General features: G+C 37.1%; 1 long non-coding RNA gene across 1 annotated transcript in view; it reads left to right on the forward strand.

Annotated features, from left to right (window-relative positions):
- The window catches only part of LOC308498906, a 311,736-nt gene that overhangs the window by 43,432 nt on the left and 250,238 nt on the right, over positions 1 to 18,066 (forward strand). The window contains exon 2 of the long non-coding RNA XR_013993533.1: positions 16,355 to 16,457. This is a non-coding gene — a long non-coding RNA (uncharacterized lncRNA). The remainder of the gene's footprint in view (positions 1 to 16,354; positions 16,458 to 18,066) is intronic.

The following is an 18,066-nucleotide window of genomic DNA, read 5'->3' on the forward strand; positions in this document are numbered from 1 at the left end:
GCAGATCTTAGAAGTCACTTCAATGCATTTGTTTTCCGCTGCCTATGTATATCCATTCTTGAAGAAGCTGAATGACCAGCCATTCTGTGCAATCTTTAAGAATATGTTATTAAATACTTTCAGAGTTAAAAGGAAACCTGAATGGCTATCTCATCAATTTCCCATCTTTGAAGCAGAGTTACATATAAGTTAGTTCATACCAGTGAGATACTACCAAATTTTGAATTTTCTCTTCTCTCACCCTACTTCTAATGAGTTTAGCGAATCTCAGTCACGAAAACCTTCATAAGTAAGTTCAGTTTAGATCAGGCCCATTTTTTTTTGGTTCTGTGCTCTACAGAAATGAATGATAGCTCAAAATTATGTTTGAGAGTCTTGGCTTTCTTGTGACCATTTTAACATCTATATTCATATAGGAGATTTTGTTTTATTCTCCTTTTTATTTTCTATCAGAAGCATTAAGTATCATCTGGCTCTTTATTTTCCTTTAAGTGACTGCGTTAACCTTGATTGGATTTGAGAATATTAGGATAGTGTTTGAAGTAAGTTGAGACCTAGGATGTTTTATATTTGAGCGTGGGAGCCATTGGTTTATGTGTAGTAATATTTTGAGTTCTTGAAAGTTGCCAGTGATACTTATAGCTTATACTTTTCTAAGTCAAATAACTTGCTCCTCCTTAATATTTTCTATAACTACATAATATGTTTATAGTAATGATAGTGTTATATATACAATCAATGTAAGTAGAATATGTATTATTGATTCAGTAAAAATAGGCTGATATTTATCCCTAAAGAACTGTTTGAACTAAATATATTTATAGATTCATAGGTTCCTTAAGTGATTAAAAGCAAGGATATTTAGCTTTAATACATAATATTTATCTTTAATACATAAATACATTATATTTTAAAACAGTAAATGAGCAATCTGCAAATTTTTATTTCATCTATTTTTTTACTCAGTTTTAGAATGTAAATGATGCCAATCTTAAAAATACTGTAATTTATCTAGTTGAGGAAGAAATATATTTTATGTCATGTAAGGAAATCAAACTTTAAAAAGTTCTTGTTATACTGTGTTCCACATTTAATAGTATTTTGTTGTTTCATTTTATTTTATTTTTTATAAGAGAAGTTTGGATAACATTTTGTCATAAAATGAAATTGTTTGAACTGGTACTTTGGTTCAGAGCGATAGGTAATACAGTACATTCCTCTCTTATAATAAGGTCTGTGTCTGATGTTTTATCTGTTTTAACTTGCTATTAAAAGATTCAATCTATCCAATCTGTTAATTTTTTGAAGACTGGGTTATGGCACATTCATTTAATTCTTTTAATCCTATAGCTTAAGCAATCTATTCGATTTACATGGACAGAGCAGAAGGGCAGAGAAGGGAAGTGAAAATTCTCAGTGAAGGAAGACTAGTGAAGCTGAAATGATCATTTGTCCTGGTTTATTTCCGTCTCCTTCGATATGGGAATATTAATGCTCTTTCTCTCTGTTCACTTCAAAATCATGCTTTAAGCATAAATCCAAATCTAGCTTTAGGATGATTTCTTTGTTTTAAAGAGCAGGTCTGTATTTTTCATCTAGACATTATGTTTATAAGAAATCTGGGCAGTACCACTTGAATTGAGGAATTTCTTCACCCCAAAATTTATGTGGCTCCTGTCTATTAGGAGGAAAATATGAAATTTTCTTTCCTTAAGACATGTTTTTATTGGGACAGCCTGTTTGCCATTGCTGCTTAAAACTGGTCTCCAAAGAGTAAAACCTAAATGAATCACTGGGTTGCTTGCCTTGGAGCAAGGCCAGGAGCAGTAAGTTTTCAAGATAAACAGTGCTGAGGCTGAAAGAATGGCACAGAAGATTTCTCAGGTGCAGTGGTCTAACTTCCCTTCTGGCATGTTCTGTATTAACACAGTGTCTTACAGATAAGTCTTGAGGGAAAGCCAATGTGAAATAACTTTACTTAGTGATATTTATTTCCTGGCTATTTTATCAAAATGTTTCTTGAATAGCCCAAAGAACATGGTTTTGAATTCACTGGCACTCAATGATGGAAGCTTTTTTTCATGTTCATGCCCACATTTTAAGCAGGAGCCCTGATACCTATTTTGTTCACTGCTGTATCCTGATTCCTAGCATAGAACCTTGCCCAGACCAGATAAGTGCTCAGTACATATTGATTGAATACATGTTGAATGAATAAATTCAGGTTCACATTGAAATTCTATTATAAACATAAATCTAGAATGCTAGAAATATAGCCAAATTATTTCAGCCTGGCAGTTCGGGTCTTTATAATTGGCCATGTTGATGTCATCAGAATAATTATACAATGCAGTCTACTCATTCTTGTTCATTTCCTCATACTTGCATCCAAAATATCTTTATTAAGTGCTTTTTCCCTGATTGGCATTATGTTAGGAATTAAGATGCAGCAGTAAGACATATAAAGTCTCTGAGATATATCAGAATTCATGAGACACTTGTCCTGCCCTCCTTGATTTTAGCATTCTGTATTTGGTTTGAGGAAAGCACAAAAATATTTACAAAGTAAGATCCACAATGTGGTGACTAAAGTGGTCAGAATAGGGAGAAATTATGCATTGCTAAGAAATAAAAGAGGCTTTACAGAGGCAGCAAGGCAAGGACTGAACGATAGGATTTCAGAAGGTAAAACTGGTGACAGAGAACCCCCCAGACCTCCATGAATTTGTGTGTGTGTGTGTGTATGAGTGTCTGTGTGTGTGTGTGTATAATTTTGCACACTTGACTACAGAGAAGGAATGGAGCAAAAAAAACCAGAGAAATTTAAAAATTATTTTTACTTATGTCTGTACTCTCTGTTACTCTCTTCCTATATCTGCTGAGATTGGAAACCCCTGGAGTGAGTGATTTCATCTTTGCATTCTACATTGTCCTTTGTTACTGTGTACTCATGGTCAGGTTTCTGGAACTTAGAATGGCAAACTTGTTCTGGCTGAGAGTGCAGCGAACACATTGTATGATAAATAACACATTATTTGGGAGACCCCGGTTAAAGGCATTCAGTTGTCTCTGCGTTCTCATATCACCAAAATCAACTATTAATCAGAACCTACTTCAGTTTCTCTAAGAAAGAATGTTACACCTGGGGATTATTTGTGGACATTATTTTCTCAGAACACAAAAATATCTTTTAAATCATATGAGTAGAACAGAGATAAACAGAGGGAATGTTTATAGTTTTAAGGAGTTACTACAGTAACAAGCAAACATCATATATTCCCTGAACTCTCATGTAAGAGTAAAATTTAATTTATTGGTTCATTTAATTTTCCAAATCATTTTTACTACTATGTATTCATGCGTCACTTGTTTTAGGGATCTTGTTGACATTTTCTTTATTGTTCAAAACTATAGTTCATTTTCATGCTCAAGTGTTCTCCCAATATCCAGGAACCTATGGGTAAAATGAGGCATTTATAAAAGGGATGATGCGTGGACTTGGTGCTGATCATATGCCCGATGGAATTATGGGAAACCTTACGTACACACGGTTAATCTTCATTAGTCATCGATTCTTCATGTGTGAATTGGCCTACTCAGCAAAGCTTTGAAACCTCCCAATCAGTACTCGTAGCGCTCTCACAATCATTCGCAGACAGGCACAGAACAGCAAAAATTTGAGCTTGCTCAGCACACAGTCCCAGCAGAGGTCCATCAAGGCAACCTTCTGCCTTCTTGATTCAGCTCTTACACTAGAAACAAGTTCCTTTCGCACAGTCTATTTAGTGCCATGTTTTCCATATTTTTGTGCCTTTTATGGGTGATTTTGCTATTTGAAATGGCCCCCAAGCATAGTGCTAAAGTGTTGTCTAGTGTTTTTATGTGCAAGAAGGCAGTGCCGTGCCTTATAGAGAAAATGCGTTTGTCAGATAAGCTTCTTGCTGGTAAGAGTTATGGTGCTGCTGTGGCTGGTTCCTGCTTCAGCTCTCTCCTAGGTGCCTGTCTGTCAAGGAAAAGATCTGGTTGACTCCCATCACTTCAGAGGCCTGTGAATGGCACCCAAGTGCCCTCTTCATATCCACCTCAGGGGGACTCTTACAATTTCACTTTCCTAATTGGAAAACCTGAAACCCCATTTCTCTTTAAGAATTTCTTAGACTAATCATTTCCCTTAGGCTCTCAGAATTCCCCTGACTTATCTTAAATAGGTAAAATAACGTAAGTACAATGACACATCATTGAAGAATGAGCTGTTCTACATTAATGGATTTTCCAGGTGAAATTAGCCCTTGCTGTGTTTTGCTTTAATAATTTCATAGAAATGGTCATAAATTGTATTAGACATTCTTTTGACTTCTTAGATGTGTTTATGTAAAATTGCTAATTTAAACTTTTCTTGATTGCTTATGAATCAACTGCTGTACTATGTTATAAAACAGCAAATCCCTAAGAGCCTAGATGAATTGTTCACATATATTAAGAATCCCAGTTTACTTTCTTTTGTAGCTCTTTTTTAAATGTTGAATTTTTGTTTTTAGGTGACCTAAATAGGTGAGGGATGCCACTGTAGTTTACATTCTAGAATCAGGTAAGCTATAAATGATAACTAATTTCTGATTGTTTGCATACCAACCCAATCCCAACCATTGGTGTGTGTATTTGTTTGTTAAATATATTGATATCATTATATTTATGAATATAAAGTTCTGTGGCCTTTTAGTAGTACTTTTGATATTTATATTTAATATATTAATATAGCATACATTTGAATGAACTAAGATATATATAAGACTTTCATATACATTTTCCCATCTCTCCTGGGAATTTTTGCTTTAGATGAGTCAATGAAATAGGTCATATATTGTGGCTCAGGAAAAGCTGGTTACAGAGAAGTTTGAAGCCCCAAGACAGCCCCACATTACTTTGAATTGGTTGTTTTAGTTACAAGTATGTTTCTTCAGAGTGCAGAGTGTTTATATGCCATTCCTGTCTAGTTCTAGACCTTTGGAGTTAATTGACCTTTAGGCACAACTATCTCTTGTCTAGAGGTCACATTATACCCGAGATCATAGAATGGTCTCATTCCTTGTAGCTCTGGCAAAATTAACCTATTATGTGCAACATAATCTCAAGTAAAAAAAACAAAAACAATCAGAACGTAAATAAAAATAACATTAGGCTTTACTTTCCACTGTCTGTTTTGTCCTAGAAGGAAATGAGCCCCTGTGATTATTTACTTAATTTGGTGCCAGTTGAGGGGGTGAGTGAAGCTGGGTCCTGTAGTCAAGTCAGCCCCTCAGCTTCTCTCTATCCTCAACACCAAGAGTGGCTCCGTCTGCGTAATTTGAAAACTACACATTCAGTAAAATAGAGACAAAGAAATGTAGTTGCTATGAAATGAAATGACTATCACAAAGGGAGAGATCAAATGTAAGAGAAGGTGCATTTAATGTAAAAACACAACTGGGGTGCCATTCTTTTTCAAACCTACCTAAGTGGAAAGTGCAAATGTAATGCATGATAATGAGGGTGCCCAATTTTGGAAAGTGCCTTTTAAAATGCTGCCGCAGAATGCTATCTAGAGTCTCTTAGGAAAAAAGCTAAATCTCATCAGGGACCTTTTCAAGCATCATTTTCTCCTGTTTTAAGTGATCTCACGTGAAGTTGCTGTTAGTCGACTTGGCATAGCATTCTATTTATTATTCATTATTTTTGACCGCTTGCAAGAGGAACAAAAGGCCTGTTATTAGTGATTTGCCAGTTGTTGCAAGACTTAATCTAGGTACTTACAGAGCACTTTGTCTCGTGTTTATTTTGTTGTATGAAGTTGTATGATCTAAGGGACGTGATAGCCCTCTGATGCTCAATTTAGACAATCTCTTCTCAAGTGATTAGTTGGGAAGAAGTGATTGACTCAGGATACCAGGCATCTAAGCATACTGAAGTTTCCCTGGAGAAGTATTTTCTCCTCACAGAGGAGATTCTGGCTGTGGGGCAAATAGGGTTTTCTCTTTAAGTTTTTGTGTGTAGATTCCTTTCTTCCATGGGTGGAAATGCAACCATCTTCTTATTTTAGTTTTATTTTAATTTTTTAGTGTTTCATTCATCTTTTAGCTTTTTATTAAAATTTATTTTAAGATTTTTATTAAAATATAGCTAACATACAATATTAGTTTCAGGTGTACCATAGTTATTCAACATGTATATACCTAAAGAAGTGATCACCAAGATAAGTTCAGCAACCATCAGACACTGTACCACGCTATCACAATATTATTGACTGTATTCCCTATGCTGTACATTATATCCCCATGACTTGTTTGTTTTATATCTGGAGATTTGAACCTCTTATTCCCCTTCACCTTTCCCCCCTTTTATAATTTTTCAATTACAGTTGACATTCAATATTATTTTATATTAATTTCAGGTGAACGGCATAGTGGTTAGATATTTATATAACTTAAGAAATGATCCACCCAACTAGTCTAATACCCACCAGGAACTATACGTAATTATTAGCGTATTATTGACTATATTCACTATGCTTTACTTTACATCCCGTAACTATTTTGTAACTCAGTGTGTACTTGTTACTCCCGTCACCTTTTACACCCTGTTCCTCACCACCTCTGCTATTTATCACCCCAACAAATCTAGTACGCATCTGACACCATATATATGAAATATTACAATATTACTGACTATATTCCCTATGCTATACCTCACATCCTCATGACTACTGTGTAACAACCAATTTGTACTTCTTAATCCTTTCCCCTTTTATACTCATTCCCAACTCCCCTCCCATCTGGCAGCTATTAAAATGTTCTCTGTGTCTATGAGTTTGTTCCTCTTTTGTTTGTTTATTTTGTTCTTTAGGTTCTACATATAAGCAAAATCTCAAAGCATCTGTCTTTCTCTGTTGACATGCCACTCAGTATAATTCCCTCCAGGTCCACCCATGCCGCTGCAGATGGCAAGAACCCATTCCCTTCCCTGGCTGAGCAATATTCCATTGTACGTATGTACCACCTCCTTTTTATCCATTCTTCCATCAACAGACACCCAGGCTGCCTCCACATCTTGGCCATTGTAAACACTGCTGCAATGAACGTATGGATGCATTCGTCCTCTTGAAGTAGCATTTGGGTTTCTTCAGATAAATACCCAGAAGTGGGATTACTGGGTCCTTCTTTGTCTCTTGTTGTAGCCTTTGTTTTAAAGTCTATTTTGTCTGGTATAATATTGTTACCCCAGCTTTTTCTTTTTTTTTTTTTTTTTCATTTCCATTTTCATGAATTATTTTTTCCATCCCTTTACTTTCTGTGTGTGTCTTTCAATCTGAAGTGAGGTTTTTGTAGGCAGCACATGTAGGGGTATTGTTTTCTTATCCATTCAGCCCTCATATGTCTTTTGAGTGGAACATTTAATCATTTATATTGAAAGTAATTGTTGATAGATATGTAGCTATTGCCATTTTATTATTCATAATTTTTATTATTATTTTTTTTTACCTTCTTAAAGAAGTCTCTCTAACATTCCTTGTAATACTGGTTTGGTTATAATGAACTTCTTTAGCTTTTTTATCGTCTGGGAAGATCTTCACCTGTCTTTCGATGCTAAATGATAGCTTTGCTGGGTAGTGTAATCTTGGTTGTAGGTGCTTGCTTTTCATCTCATTGAATATTTTGTGCCAGTCCCTTCTGGCCTGCAAAGTTTCTGTTGAGCAATCAGCTCACAATCCTATGGGAGCTCCCTTATAAGATACTAGCTGCCTTTCTCTTGCTACTTTTAGGATTCTCTCTTTGTCTTTAACCTTTGCAATTCTAATTATAATGTATCTTGGTGTGGGCCTGGTTGTGTTCAACTTGTTTGGGACTATCTGAGATTCCTGGACTTCTATGTCTATTTCCTTCATCAAGTTAGGAAAATTTTCCATCATTATCTCTTCAAATATGTTCTCAATCCTTTGCTTTCTGTCTTCTCCTTCAGGTACCCCTATGATACAAACGTTTGTACGCTTGATGTTGTCCTAGAGGTCTTTTAATGTGTCCTCCTATTTTTGGATACTTTTTTCTTTTTGTTCTTCTGATTGGGTGTTTTCTGCTACCTTGTCTTCCAAATTGCAGATTCGATCCTCTACTTCGTCTAGTCTGCTGGTGATTCCTTTTAGTGCATTCTTCATTTCAATTATTTTTCACTTCTGACTGGTTCTGTTTTATGGTTTCTATGTCCTTTTTTATTTGCTTTCTCTTTGTTGAAGTTCTCACTAAGTTCCTTGAGCATCCGTATAACCATTGTTTTGAACTCTGTCTCTGATAATTTGCTTGCCTCCATTTTATTTAGTTCTGTTTCTGGAGTTTTCTCTTGTTTTTTCATTTGGGATGTATTTCTTTGTTTCCTCAATTTGGCTGCCTTCTCTCTGTTTGTTTCTATGTGTTAGGTAGATCTGCTGTGTCTCTCAGTCTTGGTGGGGTGGCCTATGTAGTAGATGCTCTGTGGGGCCCTGGCACAATCTCCCTGGTCACCTGCTCTAGGTGCTTCAGGAGTGTCCCTTGTGTGGGTTGTGTGTACCCTCCTGTTTTTGTTGAGTCTTGATTGTTATTGATAGGTCAGTGGGTAGTATTGATCCTCAGGCTGATTGGCTGTGGGGTTTGTCCACATCCACAGCTTATAGGCTGCTGTGAGATGGGCTTATCCCACTGAGTTGGATTCATCCCAGGGGCCTCTGGTGCCTATTGAGACCGCCCTCTGCTGTAGTCTGAAGCCAACTTCCAAGTATGTTTGTTCTGGGGCCTCTTGGGAGGGGCTCTGGTGCAGACTCACATCAGTCACTGCCTGTGACTGGCTAGGTAGGGATTACCTGGCAGGAGCTACAAAGTGATCTATGGTTAGTTGCTGTCTGTGCTGTACCTGGAGGCATGTGGGAGAGGCCACGCTCCAAAGAGGATGGCTGCCACCAGTGCCAGGTTAGGAGTAGCTCCACAAAAAGCCAGGACACTTTGAGGCCTGCTGACACCTGCCAACTCCCTTAAGGTTCAGCTACTGATGAAGCTTGCTGTGGTACACAAGTTGGGTGAGGCAGGGTCTCAGGGAGTCACTATAGTGGGAAGAATTGTGGTCAACAGGTTAATGTGTACTCTGGTTTTGTGCCTGTACTGAGCCTGGAGCTATTCAGCAAAAGTCTCAGAGCACACTGAGTACTGATGCCACCTACCTGGATCATGCAATGCAGGAAAAGTTCAATGCGAGCAGGGCTGGCTGCTCTAGTAGAAAGTGCCTCTGGTGTTGGGTGAGTTAGGTGGGGTGGGCTCTCAGTGAGCCAGCAGGGTGAAGCAGCAGAGCTCACTATGCTAATCAGATTCAGATTTGGCATGTGGGGACAGGCTCAACACAGCAAAGACGGCACCCATCTGCTGGCTGCAGGGGAGGAGGATTCCACATAGGGAAAATGCTGTCCTCTAGCCCTCTCTCCACAATCATACACCTAGTCTGTCCTCGGTATGCCTCTGATGCACTCCAAGTTTTTATTCCTCTACCAGAGTCCAAGGTGAGTGCCTGCAAGTGAGGGAGTCTGTGCGTGGGTCATTTAAGAGCACATCTGAGTTACCCACAGCCTTCCATTGCAACTGCATAGTCAGAATCCCCACTGTTTTTCACAGCCAGATGTTGTGGGGCTCCTCTTCCCAGCAGTGGTAATCTGGGCTGGGGAGGCCAGTGTGGGGCTGGGGTCTCTCGCTTCTCCTGGGGGAACGTGTGTGGCCAAGATGTCCCTCCCGGTTCTCTACTGCCACACTGGAGGTTTGGGGCCAGCTCATTTCTCATTCCAGCCCTCCTACCAGTCTCAACGTGGCTTCTTCTTTATATCCTTATTTATAAAACTTTTATTCAGCCAGACTTCAGATGGTTCTCCAGGTTGATTGTTCTATAATTTAGTTGTAATTTAAATGTGTTCACAGAAGGAAGCAAGCTCTGTGCTTATCTACTCTGCCATCTTGGATCTGCTCAGTTTTTATTTTTATTTTTTAATTACAGTTGATATTCAATATTATATTAGTTTCCAGTGTACAGCATAGTGATCAGATTTTTTATAATTTACGAAGTGGTCACCCCAATAAACTATCACTCACCTGGCACCATACATAGTTATCACAATATATTATGGTCTATATTCCCTATGTTATACTATACATATGTTATGCTATACATCCCCATGACTATTTTGTAACTGCCAATTTGTACTTTTTAATCCCTTCCTTTTCCAGCCAGTCTACCATCCCCCCTTCCCTCTGAAACCATCAACTTGTTTTCTGTATCTATGAGTTTATATCTATTTTCTTGTTCATTTATTTTGTTTTTCTTTTTTTTTAGATTCCACATATAAGTGAAACCAATGGTATTTGTCTCTTTCTGTGTGACTTAGTTTACTTAACATAATACCATCCAAGTCCACCCATGTTGTCACAAATAGTAAGATTTCATCCTTTTTTTATGGCTGAGTAATATTCCATTATAAATATGTGCCACCTCTTTATCCAATCATCTATTGATGGCTACTTAGCTTGCTTCCGTATCTTGGCCACTGCAGAAATGCTGTGTATATCTTTTCAAATTAGTGTTTGGATTTCTTCCAATAAATACCCAGAAGTGTGATTACTGGGACATATGGCAGTTCTGTTTTAATTTTTTGAGAAATTTCCGTACTCTTTATCATAGTGGCTGCACCAATTTGCAATCCAATCAGCAATGCACAAGGGCTCCCTTTTCTCTACATCCTTGCCAACACTTGTTGTTTGTTGATTTATTGATGATAACCATTCAGAGAGGTGTGAGGTGATATCTCATTATGGTTTTAATTTGCCTTATTCTTATAATTAGTGACTTTGAGCATCTTTTCATATGTCTATTAGGTATCTGTATGTTCTCTTTGTAGAAATGTCTATTCAGGTCCTCCATTCTGTTTTTAATTGGATTGTATGTCTTTTGGTGTTAAGTTGTGTGAGTTCTTTATATGGTTTGGATATTAACCCCTTATTGTATGTATCATTGACAAGTATCTTCTCCCATTCAATAGGTTGTCTTTTTGTTTTGTTGATGATTTCCTTTGCTTTTTTTCAAAAACATTTTAGTTTGATGTAGTCCTATTTGTTTATTTTTTCTTTTGTTTTCCTTGCCCAAAGAGACATATCCAAGAAAATATTACTAAGAGCAATGTCAGTGAGTTTACTGCATATGCCTTTTTTTTCTAGGAGTTTTATGATTTGGGGCTCTTACATTTAAGTCTTTAATCCATTTTGAGTTTATTCTTGTACATAGTGTAAGAAGTGGTCAGTTTCATTTTTGTTTTTGCATGTATCTGTCCAATTTTCCCAAAACCATTTATTGAAGAAAGTCTTTGCCCCATTGTATATTCTTGCCCCCTTTGTCATTGATTTATTACATAGCATGGGAAGCCCTAGCCAACCAAACAAGAAAAAGAAATAAAAGGCATCCAAATTTGGAGGGGAGAAGTTAAAGTATCATTGTTTGCAGATGACATTATACTATATATAAAGAACTCTAAAGACTCCATCATAAAACTATTAGAACTGATAAGTGAATTCAGAAAAGTAGCAGGATATGAAATTAATATTCAGAAATTGGCTGTATTTTTAGACACCAATAATGCACTATCAGAAAGAGAAATTAAGAAAACAGTCTCATTTACAACTGCATCAAAAAGATACCTAGAAATAAATTTAACCAAGGAGGTAAAAGACCTGTACTTACTGGGAAAACTATAAGACATTGAGAAAGAAATTGAAGGAGATACAAATAAATGGAAAGACATACCGTGCTCATGGATAAGAAGAATTAACATCATTAAAATGTCCATATTACCCAAAGCAATTTACAGATTCAGTGCAATCCCTATCAAAATACCTATGGCATTTTTCACAGAACTAGAACAAATAATGCTAAAATTTATATGGAACCACAAAAGATGCTGAATAGCCAAAACAATTTTGAGAAGGAAGAGCAAAGTTGGAGGTATCATACTGCCTGATATCAAACTATATTACAAGACTATAGTAATCAAATCAGCATGGTCCTGGCATAAAAACAGACACATAGATCAATGAAACAGAATGCAGAGGCCAGAAGTAAACCCACGCTTATACCATCAAAACACAACCTTCTAACGGTACAATTAAGATCATATTGATAAGGTCATTTGTCAACCATTCATTGTTGGATGTGCTGTGTAATATACAGTTCATGTTATGTTATTACTTTTCTATAGTCCCCAAATTTCTGGCTAAGGGATTGTGCATCTATAGGGCAAGTAGAATATGATAAATGATATCAGAGATAAAATTTGGTACATGAGTGCAGATGAGGAAGAAATCTAGTTCTTTAGACAATAGGACAGGCTCCGTGAAAGAAATGCCATGTGCAAAGAGGATGAGTATAATTTTGATGAGAGATTATAAGGGATTGTAGGGTAGGATCTATAGATAGCAAAATATATATAAATATATACATATATGAATAAAGTAACAGAAGGATACCATATATTTCTCCAGAAGCTTAAATACCGGAAGCAACCTAAATACAGAGTGTCCTAAAAGGATTTTAATTGATCTCCTTTATAACAAGTAATGCGCATTGCAATATTTCATGTGATAGTGAGTTTTGTGGGCTGGGAAGAACTGTTTGATATCACGATGTTGACCTGATGGATTCTTACAATTCTTACGCAATGGCTTTGATCCTAACGGACTATCACAGTAATGGCACAGCAGTTACACTCTCATGGTGTACTCTCAGTGTGATTGTTCTTGATCTTGTCTGACGTATAACAACCCTTTTGAAGCACTGAATTATGGATATGCATGTACATATTTATATACTATTTATAATGGAAAAAATCATTGAAAAGAAGGAAAAAAACAACGGAAAAAAGAACATTTGGTGTAAGGTGTTTTTCTATTTTCTGGAGAGAGGTGGAGGAGTACAGGAAGGACGGAGAGAGGAAAGAAGGGAGGGACCAAAGGAGGGGTAGTTTTGTCTAATATGGAGCATCCATTTGGGGCGGTTTCATGCCTAACCATTGTCACCTGCCTTTTCGTAGACCTTTCTTTGCCTTTGGACCAATTACTTAAATTTTCTACAATTCTTTCCTCATATTCAAAATGGAGATAAAAATGCCTGTGTGACAGGGTTGTTGTGACAAGTGTGATAATGTACCTAAACTCGTAGCTCTGTGTCTAGTACATATTATCTACTCACTGTAAGTATTTATCGCATACCCTTTATGAGCAAGGCATGTTGACTTACACCCCTTACTTAATTCTCATAACAATCCTGTGAATATTATTATGACTCTCAATTCACAGATAAAAATCTTGAAAAGTAAAGGAGTTAAGTGGCTTTTACAAGTTTAAACAAACCCAAAAGTAATAGCCAGGAGTTCGTCTTAGACCTGACAGTTTCAAGCCTGCATAGCACTGTTGCATTAAATTCATCATTGCTTCCCTCTCTGTTCTCTTTTCTCCACCCCTGTTTTCTTCTCCCTGTAGTTCTACCTTCTCCAAAGTAGAGTATTTGTTTTAAAAAGTTTGTAACAATGATGCACAAATCAGATGGATTGAAACAATTCCATTAAAGTAAATATCGTGACATCATTATATCTTCAAACAACATTAATTCCCTTCAAAAATACATCCTATTCTTTATTTTTTAAAAGTATATACTCAAGTAATGCATATTAGTTGTAGAAACTTTAGAACATATAAATAAACATGAATTGCCTGAATACTCAATATTCAAAGACAATTACAGGTAACATTTTGGTGTATATCTTCAATTTATACCTATCCATGTACTATTTTTTTCCACTTATGGCAGTATTATATTTAATCATTCAAAACTATCTTTCAAAATTGGTAAATGTATGTCTAGATAATCATTTCTATCAGCTTCATAGAGTTCCATTGTATAAAAGTACCTGATTATGGGGTGGCTGGTTATCTCAGTTGGTTGGAGTGTGGTGCTGATGGCACCAAGGTTGCCAGTTCGATCCCCGCATGGGCCACTGTGAGCTGCGCCCTCCTTAAAAATAAAATAAAATAACTAAAAAAAGAAATTAAACTATAAATAAAGTACCTGATTAATATAACCCTTATTATTGGATACTTATTTGTTTCCAATTTTTTACTTTTATAAACTAGACTCCTGCATACACATCTTTGTGCCCTTGCCCACTTATATCCTTAGGATATAGTTCACTAGAAGTGGAATGTATGGGTTGGTGTTTATACACTTCGCTGGCTCTTAATATATATTGCTAAATTCCCTCTCTTGGAGGAAGACCTATTTACACTCCCTCTAGCAATGTATGAGAATGCCCATTTCCACACTTCCACATTAATCGTTATCATGCTTTTTAATCTTTGAGAACTCCATTAGACAAAAAAAAAAGTGACTTTATTGTTTTTCTTTGCATTCCGATGTCTATCCATTGTATAAAATGATCACATTTCTAAGACTACTATGTAAACAAAATGTAAACTTCCTTAGGTCAAAGACAAAGTCTCCACATACTTAAATATTTATATCCACTATCCTCCTAAAACAGAATAAATCCCCAAAGAGGCATTTGAGACACTACTTGGCAGAAAACCATGGATTAACAGTATATATTTTTATTAAGAACATTCTTGAATTTTATGTTAAATCTCAGGCTCATTGCTCTCAGAACTCATCTGCTAAAGGTACCCTGGTCCTGAGAGTGACAGAATCAGAAAACAGAGGAAAGGACAAGGTTATGACAGCTAAGTCTTGGTAACATCTGACTTTTGTATCTAGCTTGGACTTCAGTCTTCGTCCCTCTATGGCCAGTGCCAGAGTAGCTGGAGTGTAATACTGATGTTTCCTCAGGTAAATAGAGCAAACTCTGCAAAATATGTTTGGTAGGTTTGTTTTGGGGGATATTGAGCAGAATTGATAATTTAGCCTTTTATAAATGTATGTTCCTATTAAAAAAAGAAAAAGAAAAAGAGAAAACCCTAAACAAAACACAGCTACTGCTTTGTTTTGAACAAAATTCCTATATTTTCCCACAAAGAAAAGCACTGGAGTAGTATTGTCTTTCCATGTACTCTAGACCAGTTTACCAGATGATTATTTATGCTGTGCAATCAGGGGTTCACCGTTTACACACACACACACACACACACACACACACACACACACACACACACACAGCCATCACTAGATGCTGAAAAATAATGGCAATGAAGCACAGTAAGAAGATAATGTATTTAGGGTCTACTGCTTCTTTAAACAATTATCTTCAATTTGGAAACTGAGCAAGTCTGTGTTTGATTTCACATGATTTTCTACTTGATTTTACCCTTTGTATTATTTTGACCATCATATAAATTCGTATTTCATGACAAGAATTAATGTATATTTGAATCAGCAGCACTTTATTAAGAGGCACATACTGTTTAAACAGACTTCCTTAAAATAGAAAGTTTCATTTAGCTAAATGTAAGAAAACAAAGATGTTAACTCAAATCTGTGATTATAGCCTAGGATCTCACGTTAACTAGAAGCATCCTTGACCGAACCAGACACATTTTAATGGTGGTCAAACCAGGTTTAAGAGAAAGGTACTACTGCTCTGTTATTAGAAGTAAGCGTAATGATTAAGTTGCCCTTGGGAACATCACAGAATCCATAATGAAGTGCGCTTTGTGCACTGATCACAGGGTGCTTGATCTTGGCATTCCGTGGAGCTTCACATGCTTTAAAGATGGAAAGCAAAGTGAAATTCATCCATTCAACAACGTTTGACATCATGTTCTGAGAATGAGATAGCTTAAGTCTTTGTGCATCACCCAAAAAGAATCAGGATATGAGTGTACTGATAGGTGGTATTGATGGTGTGTGTGTGTGTGTGTGTGTGTGTGCAGCTCTTCCAAATGCCTCCTAAGTGTTCAAAATGGACTAGAGGAATTCTACAATATGTTCACTAACGAGAGTCAGCAACTGTAAAACAGTTAAGATTTATGAAGGAACAAAATATTATATAAAGCTGGAGTGATGCCTCAGATTCACTGGAGAATATGAGAAAGGAATGAAAGGAATAATATGCGCTAACACTTATATGGTGCATATTATGTGCCAGATACTGTTTTAAGTGCTTTACACGTATTGATTCTTTCCATCCTCCAAACATCCCCATGAGGTAGTTATTATATTTTGTTGAAGAGAATGTGAAGGCAAAGAGAGGTCGAATACCTTGCTGAGGGTCACACAGCTGGTAAATGGTTGAGCTGTAATTTGAATTTTCTTCTGATTCAAGGTGGTCCATTTGATGGCCAGGTGAAAACGGAGCACTGCCAAGCAAGCCCCAAGGAAATGTACAACCTCCAGAGGAAGTTTTATTATTGGCTTCCGAGAAAGTGGTAAGTTTGCAAATATTATCATGGAATTAAATGCAGTTTTAAGAACTTATGTGACAGCTTGGCATTTGGGGGAGAAACTGCACCAGTTTCTAAAGTCTGAATATATCACTAAATACTTGCACAATCTGAGTCAAAACATGTCATTTTCTGGGGCTCAGTTTTCTCTTTTGTAAAACAGAAGGGATGGATGCCATGTATAAAAAGAAATTACATTTTTTTTTTATGAGACAAACACTTCATGACATTGTGGGCTGGTGGGGAAATCTTTCTGCCTATAAAGACCCCACCGAGGACCCTGTGGTCATGTTCTCTGCCATTAAGTGAATGCACTGAAAGAACTTGATCATATTCGAGATACTTCAGCACCTTCCCCTTCTCTAAATTCCTCACCTGTGAAACAGAGTGAAGCAGAAAGAAAAGTGGCAGTTGGAGGTTCAGGATAGAGTGGAGTAAATCCTTCCTGTTTCTTTTGGGGATAAGCTTCAACTATGAGGAGTAGGGTATTGATACGGGCAACAGATGATATAGAATTCCTATCTGAAATTCAGATCAAATGATTTCACCCTTCAGAGCATTCCCAAACAATGGCCTTTCCAGTGGCATGAGTCTGCAAACGGAGCCCAACAGTTAATTTCAATCAGATGGCTTTGCCGGTATTGCTGCTCCAATCTAAGATTTACACTCAGCCATTTTCGATGAAGACAATAAAAGCCTCCCTTCCCTCCTGTGTTGCATTATGCTCTGACACTATCAAAGCACACAGACAGAAGGTTGTTCTTAACCAGTTATAAAATGCAGCAGCCTCACAAATCATGCTTTAGTATTGCACTGTGGAAGCACCAAGGTTGAAAGGTAAATCGGTGGTATGACTATTGATTAACTGATGTAAGAAAGGTCAGGCTAATCTTTATCTTGCTTCAAAGATTCTAGTTCTACATGGCAGGTTTGTTGAAATAGTTCTTGTGTAAAAAGATTTAAAAAAAAAAGTGGAGGCTTAATGAAAAAAAGTGGGGGATATCGCATCAAATGACCACACAGAGCAAGCTTAGTGAAAGGAGCCCTAATGCATAGAAAATGGGAAATCTCGTCAATCACTCAGAAAGTTAAAGCACTAAAACGAGGACTAGAAGGTGGATGCTATTTAGATTTCCATGTATTTTTGATAGGCTTCATTGGAAGCACTTTCAGCAATGAAACGATCAGGAGAAGCCAGGGCGATGCCTAGATCTTAGCCTTGCCCCAAGAAGGCCAGAAAAGCGAACTCCACACTACTCTTCCCAACACGATTGCCATCTGTTGAAGCAGGCCTAACTCCTGACCTTCAAGTCCTGCCCAGGTTAAAAACGATACATAACACCACTCACCACGTGGCACACAGGGCCTGGTGGGAAGAGGGGATTCTTCCTGCCATGCATGGAGGTGTACAGATATCTAAGAACAGCTTGTCTAAACCCACTTCTTCTGGCCCAAGAGAAATAAGGGGGTTTGAGAGCTAAAATTTAGGATGCCGAGAACACAGAAAGATACAAGTACAAGTGAGTAAGGACTAGGGACTAAATCTGTGTAAGTGTGGAGGGAGAAAAATAATCCAGGGGCCAGGAGGACAGGA

Source organism: Rhinolophus hipposideros, assembly GCF_964194185.1.
Source record: "Rhinolophus hipposideros genome assembly, chromosome: 6".
NCBI classification, from domain to species: Eukaryota; Metazoa; Chordata; class Mammalia; order Chiroptera; family Rhinolophidae; genus Rhinolophus; species Rhinolophus hipposideros.